The sequence below is a fragment of the Triticum aestivum genome, chromosome 3A (assembly GCF_018294505.1).
Source record: "Triticum aestivum cultivar Chinese Spring chromosome 3A, IWGSC CS RefSeq v2.1, whole genome shotgun sequence".
NCBI classification, from domain to species: Eukaryota; Viridiplantae; Streptophyta; class Magnoliopsida; order Poales; family Poaceae; genus Triticum; species Triticum aestivum.
Window position 1 is genome coordinate 478562520 of NC_057800.1, and position 13590 is coordinate 478576109.

Here is a 13590-nt window from a genome sequence, read left to right on the forward strand (position 1 = left end):
GATCTATTCCTTAGCCGTGTGCGGCGCCCCCAGCCATCATATTCCTCGATAATACTGTAGCGGAGTTTAGGCGAAGCCCTGCTGCTGTAGCTCATCAAGATTGTCACCACGCCGTCGTGCTGACGGAACTCTTCCCCGACACTTTGCTGGATCGGAGTCCGGGGATCGTCATCGAGCTGAACGTGTGCTCGAACTCGGAGGTGCCGTAGTTTCGGTGCTTGATCGGTTGGATCGAGAAGACGTACGACTACTTCCTCTACGTCGTGTCATTGCTTCCGCAGTCGGTCTGCGTTGGGTACGTAGACAATACTCTCCCCTCGTTGCTATGCATCACATGATCTTGTGTGTGCGTAGGAAAAATTTTAAAATTACTACGAAACCCAACAGATAGAGCATGATGGTACAATTTACTATGTGTGGCTCGCGGCAAGGAGAAAACATATGATGATGGGCACATAGTTGATATTTGTAGAAGTACATTTTATTTGAGGTCATCTTTTAGTTTCCAAACTTTGTTTCAAGTATACATCATTCTCACACATGTAAACTCAACTATTAACCATAGCAGAATTATTCTTTTGGCTGTAATGCTTTCTTCATATAGCAAGCAACTAAGGTGCCTAAATCAAATTGTTTAAGACTATTCAGGATTACACTAAACATTTACTCTTGATTAATAGAGAGAACAATAACTTTACTAATGCAAAGGTATGTGTTTAAATTCATTAAAAACAATCTTAGATAATGACAAAGTTCATGTAAAGTACAAAATTGATGCTCACATCTATTATACTACATCCTAAATGATTGGATAGCTAACGAACGACTTGTCTTTTGTGTGAGAGTCTGGTTTAATATGAAAGATATATTACCCATATCAATAAGGAATTCCTTCTTTTTCGATAGCCCATTCGAAAAGAACTTCAAAATTAAGCGTGCTTGGTTTGGAGTAATTCTATGATGGGTGACCAACTGGGAAGTTGGTCCCAGATGCGCACGAATGAGAGGACAAAGTGCGCAGAAAAGACTAGTGTTGGTCCGTGGGGCCAGACTAGATCCCTTCAGGCATAACGGCCGGGAACCGGTGGCTATGGACGGGGCGTTACAATTGGTATCAGAGCCGACCCTCACGGTTACACGGGCATGCGCGGTCAGGTGCACGGACATGTGGCTCTTGGCACGTGTGGCCCATTGTGGCACATGACATGGCACATATGATGCACTGGATGCCATACGTGTGCCAAGAGGGAACGTTCTTGATGGGCTGACGAGGATGACTCCTTTTCTTGGAGCTCATTCAAAAAAAACCCAAAGTTAAGCGTGCTTGGTTGCAGTAATTTTAGGATGGGTGGCCGACCAGGAAGTTGGTTCCGGGTGTGCACGAGTAAGCACAAAGTGCGCACAAAAGATGTGTGTAATGGCCGGGAACCGGTGGCTATGGCCGGGACGTTACATTTTGAGTCCTTGATATATCAGACTTTTGAATATCTTTGTTCAGTGATTCTTTGTCAACACAACTATGCCTTGTCTTAAACCTTGAATCATTGTGCTCCTGAGTCCAGGTACAATGGAAAATATATGGCCAATCCAAACCAAATTCAAACAAGTTTGTGTGAGAGGACAAACCTGATCTAGACGCACGGGGCACATGCCCCAACTTCCTTGCTCGAATTTGAGATGGACACGGATCGATCGGTATTCCATGTGGGGAGGAAAAGAAACATGAGAGAGTTTGAGAGAGAGACGTGAAAGATCAAGAATGAGACTACAATTCCTTCAGGTTCAGAGATTGAGACGTAAGAGCTTTAGAGAGAGCAATTGAGACGTGAGAACTTTATAGAGAGAGAGGGAGGGAGAGAGAGAGATTGAGACGCAAAGATTGAGAGAGAGAGAGATTGAGACGTGAGAGATTGAGCGAGAGATCTGTTTTTTTACTCTACGGCTTGTATTTTGTAATTAACGTTGGAATTTTTTGGCAGTCTCTGATTAGTATAGGTAGATAGATAGATATCAAGGTAAAATGAACTAGAGACAGCACAAAATCCGTGCAACAAACACGAATGAAATACTGAATCATTTTGCCATATTTTATATCCATTAGATAACTCTAGAACAGTGTCCTGTCTCTGAATTATGGTGCAATCCGAAGAACAGTAGGCAGACACTCAACATAATGATGATAACATCAGGTTAATTCAGAGGCACTAGCTACATCAGTGTTGCAGCAGATCTCTGAACCAGTAGGCCGACGCCTTGGGGTGCCGTTCTAGGGTCGGGCTGTTGAAGTCGACGTACACGATGCCGAACTTGGATGTGTAGCCATACATCCACTCGAAGTTGTCCAGGAGGGACCACGCAAAGTAGCCAAGAACGTTGGCGCCGCCGTCGATGGCCTTCTTCAGCTCGCGGAGGTAACTCCGGTAGTACCGAACCCTTGTGGCATCCCGCAAGTACTGATCGCGGGTGAGGTTCCTGGTTGATCCATTCCTGGCAACACAAAGAGTTTTTCCAACTTTTCTGTTATGTTTTCATCTTTTTCGAAAAGGAGGAATACCCCCGGCCTCTGCATCTGGACGATGCATACGGCCACTTTATTGATTATTAACACAAGAACTTACAAAGTCGTACAACAGTAAGACCAAAGCCACCATCTTCGCAACCTCTGTCGTTACTCCTATCTAACTGATGAAGGGGCGCTGATGGTTTAGGCCTAATACCAAACAGACCTCGCAACCAAACCTAACATCTGAGACCTGAGGTCCCAACCAGGACTCCTTCCGGGTATGGGCACCCACCAGTCCGGCGTGCTCTTCAACCAGGCCCCCTGCCGGGTATGAGGCCGCCGCAGCCACGTACCGTCAATCCATCTTCACAGCTGAACTATTGCATGAACCGTGCCAGGCCTCACTACCATCGACGCCACCACGACGCCAGACAGCGCCACCATCCTGCACTCGTCCATCATCACACGCCCACCTGCGAGACCCCCGCTGCTCCATGCCGCTGAGACCCGCCGTTGTCAACGTGCCAGATGCCACGCCGCTCCTCCTCTTGTCCCCTCCAGCCAACACTTGCTCCAAAACGATGCCCCCAGGAGGGAGAACGACATCGAAACGTCGCCATCGTCCGATCCGGTAGATCCAGATCAAGGGTTTCCCCCGGAGCCTTTCGATCAGGTTGACGTGACCTGCAACGACGATGCCTCGAGAAGGGAACGACGTCCGAGACGCCGCCATCGTCCGCCATGACCGCAGTCAGACGCGATTTTCACCGGAGGCCACGGCGTCCCGATCTCGCGGTTGGCTGGAACGGAGCCCTCCGCCGAACCGGTGACGTTGCCGCCGATCCGATCCCACCGCCGTGCGACGCCCCGATGGAGAACCCGATCTAGATCGAAGACGACCTCGACCGAACCCTGCCACCAGCACCGCCACACCGCGCCACCTCCTCCTAGCCCAGTCGCTGCCGGATCCAGCCGTCCCCGCCTCCGGGAGACCAGCCGGACGAGGCGCCCCTTGTCCCCGATCTGACGTCCCGCGCCGCCGCCACGAGGACCAGAGGAAGGAGGGAATGCCCCGCCGCCGCCCGCGCCGCGCGGGCTTCGCCCGGCGGGCGCACTCCGGCGGCGGCGAGGGGGAGGCGACGCTGGGGAGGCGACGGCGGCGGCGGCCGATCGGATCTCCCGAGGCGCGCGGGCGGAGCGCGCCGCGGGAGCGGGAGGTCTGGCTCTCTGATTACTCCTACCGGCTACTGACTCCTAGCACATACGCATGACAAGATGCTTGAGAGGCATGAAACGGAACAAAGAGATATGGGACTCCAGTACCGTTTTCAGTTATGAGCATCGCTGGATTTCCATACTTCTGGCTGATGTAGTGCACGCATCCGTACATCCCCTCGGGACGACATAAAGCCATTTAGAATTCGCCTGTAACGTGCAATTCACGCACCCACAAGACTTATGGTCGGAGAAAATAAAGCTGAGAAAGGTTTCAGCTAGGAGCTTCATACCCTTGGTCCAATCGGTTTGCCATTTCGCTCAACTGCAAAGTTCCGGCTATAAATTAACGATGAAGCGCAATAATATATATTACTGGTGTAAAGTAAAACCTGCAGCTTAAGACAGGAAGAAAACTCACATGAATAGGCAACCTGCAGATCGGCTGAGTAGCTAGTCGGCCTCTGCTGCACCAATTTCTGCCCCTTTACGAATTCAGTTGTGTATTGATTGACCCCGATCCAGTCCGCTGAGCCCTTGACCACTTTAGCTTCATCAGGAGTGAACCTGGGCAACCTCTCTTTCACAAGGTCTTGCATTATCTGTGGGTACTGTCCGTTTATTAGTGGATCAAGAAACCTGCATCAATGCAACTTTCATTGATATATATTTTGTTTATCTAAATAAAACTCTTTGTCAAATGCATGATACTAGTATGGCCGTACCAACCAACAAGGAAGTCCATGGCTCTTTGAGCTGCAGCTTGGTCTTCAGTTGAGTTGCTAAGAGCCTCGTACCAACTGACGTCCAGAACTATTCCAACCTTCCCTTGCTGAGCTGCCTACATTTTGTTTCTACTATTCTATCACCAATCTAGACGGAATGATCAATGTTCACGACAAATCTGATATCTCAAGATTATTTGTCACTAACATGCCCAGTGAGTTGGGGAAGCAATAATGCTTGTATATACATTCATGGATATATACACAATCACAAAAACAATCTATTTGGACACAATTAATGCACATTGACCACGCGCCAAGACAAAATTATTTCGATAATGATTTTGTAAGTGAAAATTAAATCAAACTAAACTCCCTAAGGCTGATTATATTATAATATACTCTTATAATCCAAGTAGAAAAAAACCTGATAGTTGTTCCGGTATCTTGCAACTGCATAACCATGTGCTAAGAGAAAATTATGACCAACAATGTAAGGCTCTGTTGCTGAGTTCCCACCAGCGGAGCATTTGGTGCACCTTTGGGGAGGAGTCGTCGCTATAGTTGTGTCGAATATTATTGTACAAGTTATGTTACAGTTGGACTTGAAGTCGTACGGTGTGTGGACAGGATATGGAGTCGTGTTCAAGTAGGACACTTGTATTCTAGGCCTCTCATATATAGCGAGGGTAGACACACGATGTAACATATGCCAACATAATAGCACGGGCACGCGGGGGAGCCGGCGGCGTGTGCCGGCGCCCGGGCGGCCCGGGTGCGGTATTGTGACGGTGTCTTGAAAAGGAGCACCCGTAGTCAGGTCCCGGGGATGTAGCCATGATGGTGAACCTCGTTAACAAATCTCGGTGTTATGCTTGTGTGATTGCTTGGTCCTCGATAGATCGACAGTGTGCCTCAGATTAATTCTAACAAGTGATATCATAAGCTAGGTTATTCAAAGGCCATGGATTGTTGATCTAGAGAAAGAGTGCGACGGAGACCAGCTGCGGGAGCATGATGTGCGTGCGGGACGTCGGGCAGCGATCGGAGACTGTTGCATGTAAAGCGATCGGAAGCAGTGGGCAGGTTCCTGGTAACTCGACGGATCAGTTGATTCGAGATTGTTTCGTAAGGCGGTACCGCGGCGGCGTAACCTTAGCGTGCCGCAACAGGAGTCCTCGGGCGTGGGCGTATGTGCGGCCGGTGCACAGCGGCGGGCTACAGGCAGCGATCCAAGGAAGCCCAGATAGAAGGCGTGCTTTCGAGGCCATGGAGCTGGTGCGCGAGGCGAGCAAGTCTACATAGCAGGGGAGGCTGGCTCGAATCGGTGGGTTGCTGAGAGCTGCACGAGTGCGCCAGAGACAATTGGTTTTGGAGTCCAGGATACAATGAGATTTTGTTTGTGAAAAAAAAAAACTGCACATGCTTATAAGGCAGAAGCAAATCAATCAGCGAAGGGAGGCTAATCATATGGACGGCTTCACATCTGGTAGCAGTGACGTTGGGTGAAAAAGGCAACTTCAAACATTCAAGTTTGCGCCAAGAGAAGAACCACCACGTGAGGACCAAAGGATACTGTTTTCTGGTTGGATTTTACGGTAGGAGTGGAGTAGATTGGTCGGCACAGCAGTAATGTTTGACGGAGTTGTAAAAGCCAAGACAACTAAGATGAAAGTATCATGTAATGGATGCAAATTCGCGGAAGATGATTTGAGAGTCTAGGGTGCGTCGTGCAGGGATCATGCAAACGCAGGGCGTCAAGCAGTGCACGGAGTTATGCAGACGGACGAGACACATGATGGAGCATGGTTGCAGTCGGATAATTCCGGCTGAGTTGGACTGGACAGACTGATGGACCGACATGGATGTCGGTCAAAGTAGAAGATGACGGTGATTTGAGCGACGACGACATCAGATTGTGATGCTGATGGTGGCCGAATTCTGGGGCGTGGAAACACGTGGTGCAGGCCTGAGGGCATGTGCGGCTTCGACAAGACTATGGCGCAGGGTTGATTCAAGGCAGTGCACACATGAGAGCTTGAAGTCGACAGGGCGCGGGGTAGCACGGCCAGTTACATAGAGTCATGTTGAAGGTGGAGCTGGAGTCTGACGGATGACTACACTCTGTGTTGATGGAGGGGCTTCGGCGTAAGTTAACGGAGAGTCGAAGCCTATTTCAGCGGGTAAAGCGAGAGACACGTGGATCGGACTGGGGCCCAATGGTCTGATGGAGACGTGATACTCGGCGTTGGTCGGTGATGATCGGTGGTTCTCTATAGTGGGGATTGAGGCAGTGTGGGCTAGCTACCCGGGAGGCTCGATCAGGACAGCAGAGGCTCGACGCGGTGATAGCGGCGAGGCGTGCGGTAAGCACGGGACACAGCAACAGGCTAGGGCACCGGTGGTTAGATATATTGTTAAACAAAGTGTGCTGGGGGTGCTGAAGCAGTGTCGACGAGTACCGGATCCAAGTTGGTGACTAGGTCTATCAGTGTCGATTGATGGACAGGAGTTGACCATTGAGAATCTGAGAAAGTGGCGGAAAGTCTGAAATTGTCAAAAGCTGGGAGAGTATATGGTCGTATATTCTGTGGTGTTTAGTGCACATTGCAAAGTGCGGATGACATGTATAGAAGGAGGCGGAGTGCTATAGCTATGGGACATGTCGGAGACTATTCGGGAAAAAAGGATGAGACAACTGTGAATTTGACTTAGGGTGACACAAGGCGACGGTGAAATTCCTTCAAAGTTTCAGATAGACGGTCAAGAAAGAGCGGTGATGTTGAGTTCAGATAACTCTTATATGTGGCGTCCAATATGCGAGTTGTTCACTTTCACGCAGGCTAATGATCGGTCTGTTATGGTGTTGAACGGATTCTTCGGAAGTTGGAAGTACAAAGTAGAGTAATGAGGAACTTAATTTTACTCAAGTATTGACTGTGAAGAAGACGAGAAGGGACTACAGTTGCAGGTGGAGTCACATGGAGTCTGATAGTAGCAGCGGTGCTCATGGCGTACCTCAAGTCCAATGTACATGGAGGTTCAACGCATGGACGAATTCAAGATGGTGGAGAATATTCGCCAAGGTGGAGTTTGTTAGAGTTGTGTCGAATATTATTGTACAAGTTATGTTACAGTTGGATTTGGAGTCGTACGGTGTGTGGACAGGATATGGAGTCGTGTTCAAGTAGGACACTTGTATCCTAGGCCTCTCATATATAGCGAGGGTAGACACACGATGTAACATATGCCAACATATAGCACGGGCACGCGGGGGAGCCGGCGGCATGTGCCGGCGCCCGGGCGGCCGGGGTGCGGTATTGTGACGGTGTCTTGGGGAGGAGCACCCGTAGTCAGGCCCCGAGGATGTAGCCATGATGGTGAACCTCGTTAACAAATCTCGGTGTCATGCTTGTGTGATTGCTTGGTCCTCGATAGATCGACAGTGTGCCCCGGATTAATTCTAACAATAACCACCAATCGCTACTCTACTTGGTTCGTTGAATGTAAACCAGTGCGTTACACGGTCGCCAAAGGTCTTAAAACAAAAGTCTGCGTAATCTGCAAATAGTTCCCTACAGAAGAAGAAAAAAAGAGGTCTTGAAACAAAAGTTAGCGTAATCTGCAAATAGTTCCCTACAGAACAAATATTACGAAGATAATCACGCATGCTGCTTCGGCATAGAAAAATAAAGTGATTGTGTGTTGTACGATTTACTTTTTGAGTAAACATACAAAAACTTCTGCATCCTAATGTTCATTTGAATATGTGAAGTCACATTTAATAGAAAATTATGCATGTAAAAAGAGTAACTGGTAATTTGTCTAAACAATTTTTCCTGTATGCTTCTAAATCCAAACTATAAATCTAGAAATACTCTGAATGGGAATGTAAATCTAGGACATTAGTAAATAGAAAGATCGATTGCTAGTTTGACTTACACTGTCTTTGCATTTAACCAGCCTCCATACTTCTTCTCAAGTGCAAGAGGGAGATCATAGTGGTAAAGATTGACATAAGGAGTAATGCCTGCTTAGTTTTCATGGAAACATTCAGATATGAGATATCGATGTATTTATTTAGGTTCCAACGGAAGTTTCACAGGTCGAAATGAACGCCTAGCTATGCTAGCTGTACCTTTGTGAAGCAGGTAATCTATCAGATTGTTGTAGTACGCCACACCTTCTTCGTTCACTTTTCCCTCGCTATCTGCAGAAATAAATGATGAATCAGTGGTGTCAATCAACAGCTTGCGTTCAGTCAGAGAAATATGGAAGTTGGGGTATACCCGGAAAGATTCTGGACCATGAGATGGAAAATCGGTAGGCGTCGAAATTCAATCCTTTCATGAGATTAACATCTTCCTGTCCCAGCATATGTAAGAGGATTAAACGTGAAAGATTGATTACTCATGTATGTTTCTGTTTGCTTCAGACGTCGTACCTTGTAGCGATGATATTGATCTGTTGTAACGTCGGCGTTTTGATTTCCCACAACTTTTCCTGTTTATTGCAGCACGGAATATGAAACTGGCGTCAGAAATAAAATAAAAAACGGAGTTTAGCTTAAGGCGGCACAAGTGAAGTGAAGAGGAAGAGGTAGGTCATTAAGCGGCACCTGGCGTATGCGCGAAGGCGTCCCAGATGGAAGGGCCGCGGCCGCCTCCTGTGGCCATGCCCTCCACCTGGTACGCCGACGTCGCCGTCCCGAACACGAATCCCTTGGGGAACGACGCCCGGCTCAGCCCACCCAGCCAGCGCGGGCGGCCTGGCGCCTTCGTGGCACGGACGCATGCTCCTCCCCCGTGACCGTGGCCATGGAACGCCGCCACCAGGGCAAGCAGCAGCAGCATGCACCTCGCCGACCTCGCGGTCATCTTGCAGAGCTGCAGGGCGGGCAGTGGGCAGTGGCAGCCTCAGTTCACACCCACTCACTAGTCACTAGTGCTGGAACTTCAATTATACGTAGAAACTGCCGTGGGTTGAGCTTTATTTATAAAGCGGAACAAAGTCTATTTGATGTCAAAAGTGGATTGAGTGGGAATTGTATTGTTTGGTGGCACTAAATACATTCTACTGGTGTTAAACTAAATTGTCCGGTATTGGTGCGAGCCTGGAATATTTTTTCTCCGACACCAAAAAAATTAAAACTTTTTTTCTCAAAATACCTAAATCTATCTTTGTGATCAAATTTTAGTTCAATGTTGAAATCAATACAAACTCTTAAGTTCTTTGTAATCCAAATTCAATGTTTAGATCATCAAATATTTGATGCGTCAATTTTAGTCCGGTCTCGGTAAGGAAAATTACCTAGTGTTGAACTGTCTGATCGGAGTAGCAGCAGCGCAACACGGCGGCTGAAGCGAAGGCTAGAAGGGAAGCAGTTAGGACCCATGAAGGCAGGGGTAGGTGGCTGGAGGCAGCAGCACAATGGCCCAGGAGGAACGTTGACTCGGCGAGATTGGAGCTGGTGCCCGGAGTGGCCAACAGGCAAGGACGTGTAGGGCGGCTGGTGGAGATCGGGGGCGGTGGACTGTAGCACGCCATGAGTACGACAGGAAGGCAACGCGGCATTTGGCATTTTGAATGGCTCATAACTTTTGAACATATATTCGTTTTGATTTGGTATATATATGTTTCAATTCCTGGTGCCAAGCCCTTTAGAACAAGATCAATATTCAATACATTTGAAACATATTCAAATTTCAATGTTTCAATCCATTTATTTCACTCAATCGATTTAACTATGTGGAACTACTTAGTTGTGAAGCTGCTTCCTTAGTTGTAAAGTCGCTTACTTCAATTTAACGTGAAATAACCTAGTATTCCGATGTTACCTTTTATATTACTGTTTGGTAGGCGAGTCACCCTTGAATAGCTATATTCCTCTTGTTGGGATTGTTTCACTCTATTATCATGTCTTCCATTACCATCAACAATGGTCGGCTCGACAATTAAGGTTGTTAGATCAAACGAACATTCCAAACATCATGGCTTCTTATGCTCCTCGTATTGTCTTGGCTCCATGCGAATACCAAATCATGTCGCATGGAGGTCGTGGATTCGCAGAATAATCAGTGCCTACCCATGTAGGTCTTTGGATCATGTTGTCTGGGCACTTAAATTAGACGACAAGCATTACACATGACACAAATAGTCAACCTAATAGCCAATCATCGAAGCAATCTCACAAAATATCACCATAATGATTAGGCACAAATGTATCTCATTGATTCCCTAATTCTCTCATGCCCAGGGGAGCGGGGATTGCACGCACATGAGAGAAGAATAACAACCAAACACAAAGATCAAATGAAACGGAATTGTATCAATATTACTATAGTTTTTCGCGACAACATAAATGGTTAAATAAATTGTGATCGATGTATCAAAGTACAAATAGAGTTTACAAACCCTAGTCATGCAAGTTGGAATCTCCTATGATGGTGGTGGTGTCAATGGTGGAATGGAAGATCATCTTGTAGAGAAACCCAAAACGGTCTAAGTGAAGCAGTTCTCCTTTGAATCTCTCTTCCTCCGCTTTGGTCAGTGCTTCTCCCTCTTTTGTTATTATGTTCCTTCTCGTCCAATTATGAAAATCGCTTACATAGATGAGGGGAAGGCAAAGGTGCCTGGTACGACCACTGGTATGAGCAGTTGCGCTCATATCGTGTACCGTCTTCTCTTATGTTGACACCTGATGTAATTTCCTTCAAAGGAAAAGTTGTGCATTTCCTCCTAAATCACCCAAATATGGCTCCAAATCCTCCCAAAGGTGTTTGTGCCTGCAAATCGAGCAACGAAATAAGGTTTCTCATTTTTCGTGCATATCAGTTGTGAAATAGCGAAAACCGGTGAAACCCAAGGTTAAACCAAGCAAAATACCCTCATAAACCCCTATATAAAATGGAGCAATCGTCGACACACTGTGTTGCTCCGCCTAATGCCATAGTGCACGAACCGTGATGTTTGTGCCCCAAATGCCACGCCTAGCGCATGCATTGGCACAAGTGCATCATGCAGTTTCCGCCTTCCCTGTCTTGTCAGCCGCCGCGACAGCCAAGTGTAGCAACCTCCACCAATCGTTGAAGTCCACAGATGACCGGACAGGGGAGGCCATGGGAGTGAGTCTAGTTCAACCAACTCAGAGAGTTTTGGCTCAACCTGCAAATTTTGCAAAAAAAACACGTATGCAATGATGTCATCGCAAAGTTGGTCAACAAGTCCCATGACAGCGGAATACAATGCCCAAACGTATCTTATGAATGTCGTTGCATGTTGATGTGAGCTTAATGACCGTAATTCGGGTATTCTTGCATGAAGTTACCAAAGTGAATTTTCCTAACAAGTCCAGTGACATTGTTTTACTCAAACCGGATGAGTAGAAGTAGGCCGCCATTTTCTCATCGTGCATTGATATTGGTCTTCATCATGTGTAACCACTTCTTGGCTTTGCCATCCATGAGGCTAGTGTTGGCAACATGATCCTAGACTCCTTAGTGAACCTTGCGAGCTCAACTTGCTCGGCCTTGATTTTTTCTCTCATTGCATCCATATTTGCCTTCTCCGTCTCAAGCTAGGTCTTCTCTCTCTCTCAATGGACATCCTCTCCTTCTCAAGTTCCATCTTCGTTGCTTGGATCTCCAGTTCTCCATGAAGCCCTTGTATCTTTCCTCCATCCTTTCTTTTTTTCTCTTTTCATTTGTGAACTTTTTGTGGGAGATGATCCTCGTCCATGAGGACGACAACGAGCTCACCGCCCCAGTTTTAGCATGCAGGTACATGATGCCCCCCCCCCCACACACACACGCACACACACTTGCCTCTCATGTCCATCCACCCCAACTTACTGTTAGGAGCTTGAGACATCATTGATTGTTTACTTCTTGTGTTGGAAATATGCCCTAGAGGCAATAATAAATTAGTTATTATTATATTTCCTTGTTCATGATAATCGTTTATTATCCATGCTAGAATTCTATTGATAGGAAACTCAGATACATGTGTGGATACATAGACAACACCATGTCCCTAGTAAGCCTCTAGTTGACTAGCTCGTTGATCAATAGATGGTTACGGTTTCCTGACCATGGACATTGGATGTCATTGATAACGGGATCACATCATTAGGAGAATGATGTGATGGACAAAGACCCAATCCTAAGCCTAGCACAAGATCATGTAGTTCGTATGCTAAAGCTTTTCTAATGTCAAGTATCATTTCCTTAGACCATGAGATTGTGCAACTCCCGGATACCGTAGGAGTGCTTTGGGTGTGCCAAACGTCACAACGTAGCTGGGTGGCTATAAAGGTACACTACAGGTATCTCCGAAAGTGTCTGTTGGGTTGGCACGAATCGAGACTGGGATTTGTCACTCCGTGTAAACGGAGAGGTATCTCTGGGCCCACTCGGTAGGACATTATCATAATGTGCACAATGTGATCAAGGAGTTGATCACGGGATGATGTGTTACGAAACGAGTAAAGAGACTTGCCGGTAACGAGATTGAACAAGGTATTGGGATACCGACGATCGAATCTCGGGCAAGTATCGTACCGCTAGACAAAGGGAATTGTATACGGAATTGATTAAGTCCTTGACATCGTGGTTCATCCGATGAGATCATCGTGGAACATGTGGGAGCCAACATGGGTATCCAGATCCCGCTGTTGGTTATTGACCGGAGAGTCATCTCGGTCATGTCTGCTTGTCTCCCGAACCCGTTGGGTCTACACACTTAAGGTTCGGTGACACTAGGGTTATAGAGATATTAGTATGCGGTAACCCGAAAGTTGTTCGGAGTCCCGGATGAGATCCCAGACGTCACGAGGAGTTTCGGAATGGTCCGGAGGTAAAGATTTATATATGGGAAGTCTTGTTTTGGTCGCCGGAAAAGTTTCGCGCATTATCGGTATTGTACCGGGAGTGCCGAAAAAGGTCCGGATGTCCACCAAGGGGGTCCACCTGCCCCGAGGGGCCACATGGGCTGTAGGGGTGTGCGCCTTGGCCTATATGGGCCAAGGGCACCAGCCCCAAGAGGCCCATGCGCCAAGAGATAAGGGAAAGAAAGAGTCCTAAAGGGGGAAGGCACCTCCTAGGTGCCTTGGGGAGGATGGACTCCTCCCTGGCCGCACCCTTCCTTGGA

General features: G+C 47.4%; 1 pseudogene; it reads right to left on the reverse strand.

Moving 5' to 3' along the window:
* Positions 1-2202: 2202 nt before the first annotated feature.
* On the reverse strand, positions 2203-9385 carry LOC123058449 (beta-glucosidase 7-like; annotated as a pseudogene).
* Positions 9386-13590: the final 4205 nt, after the last annotated feature.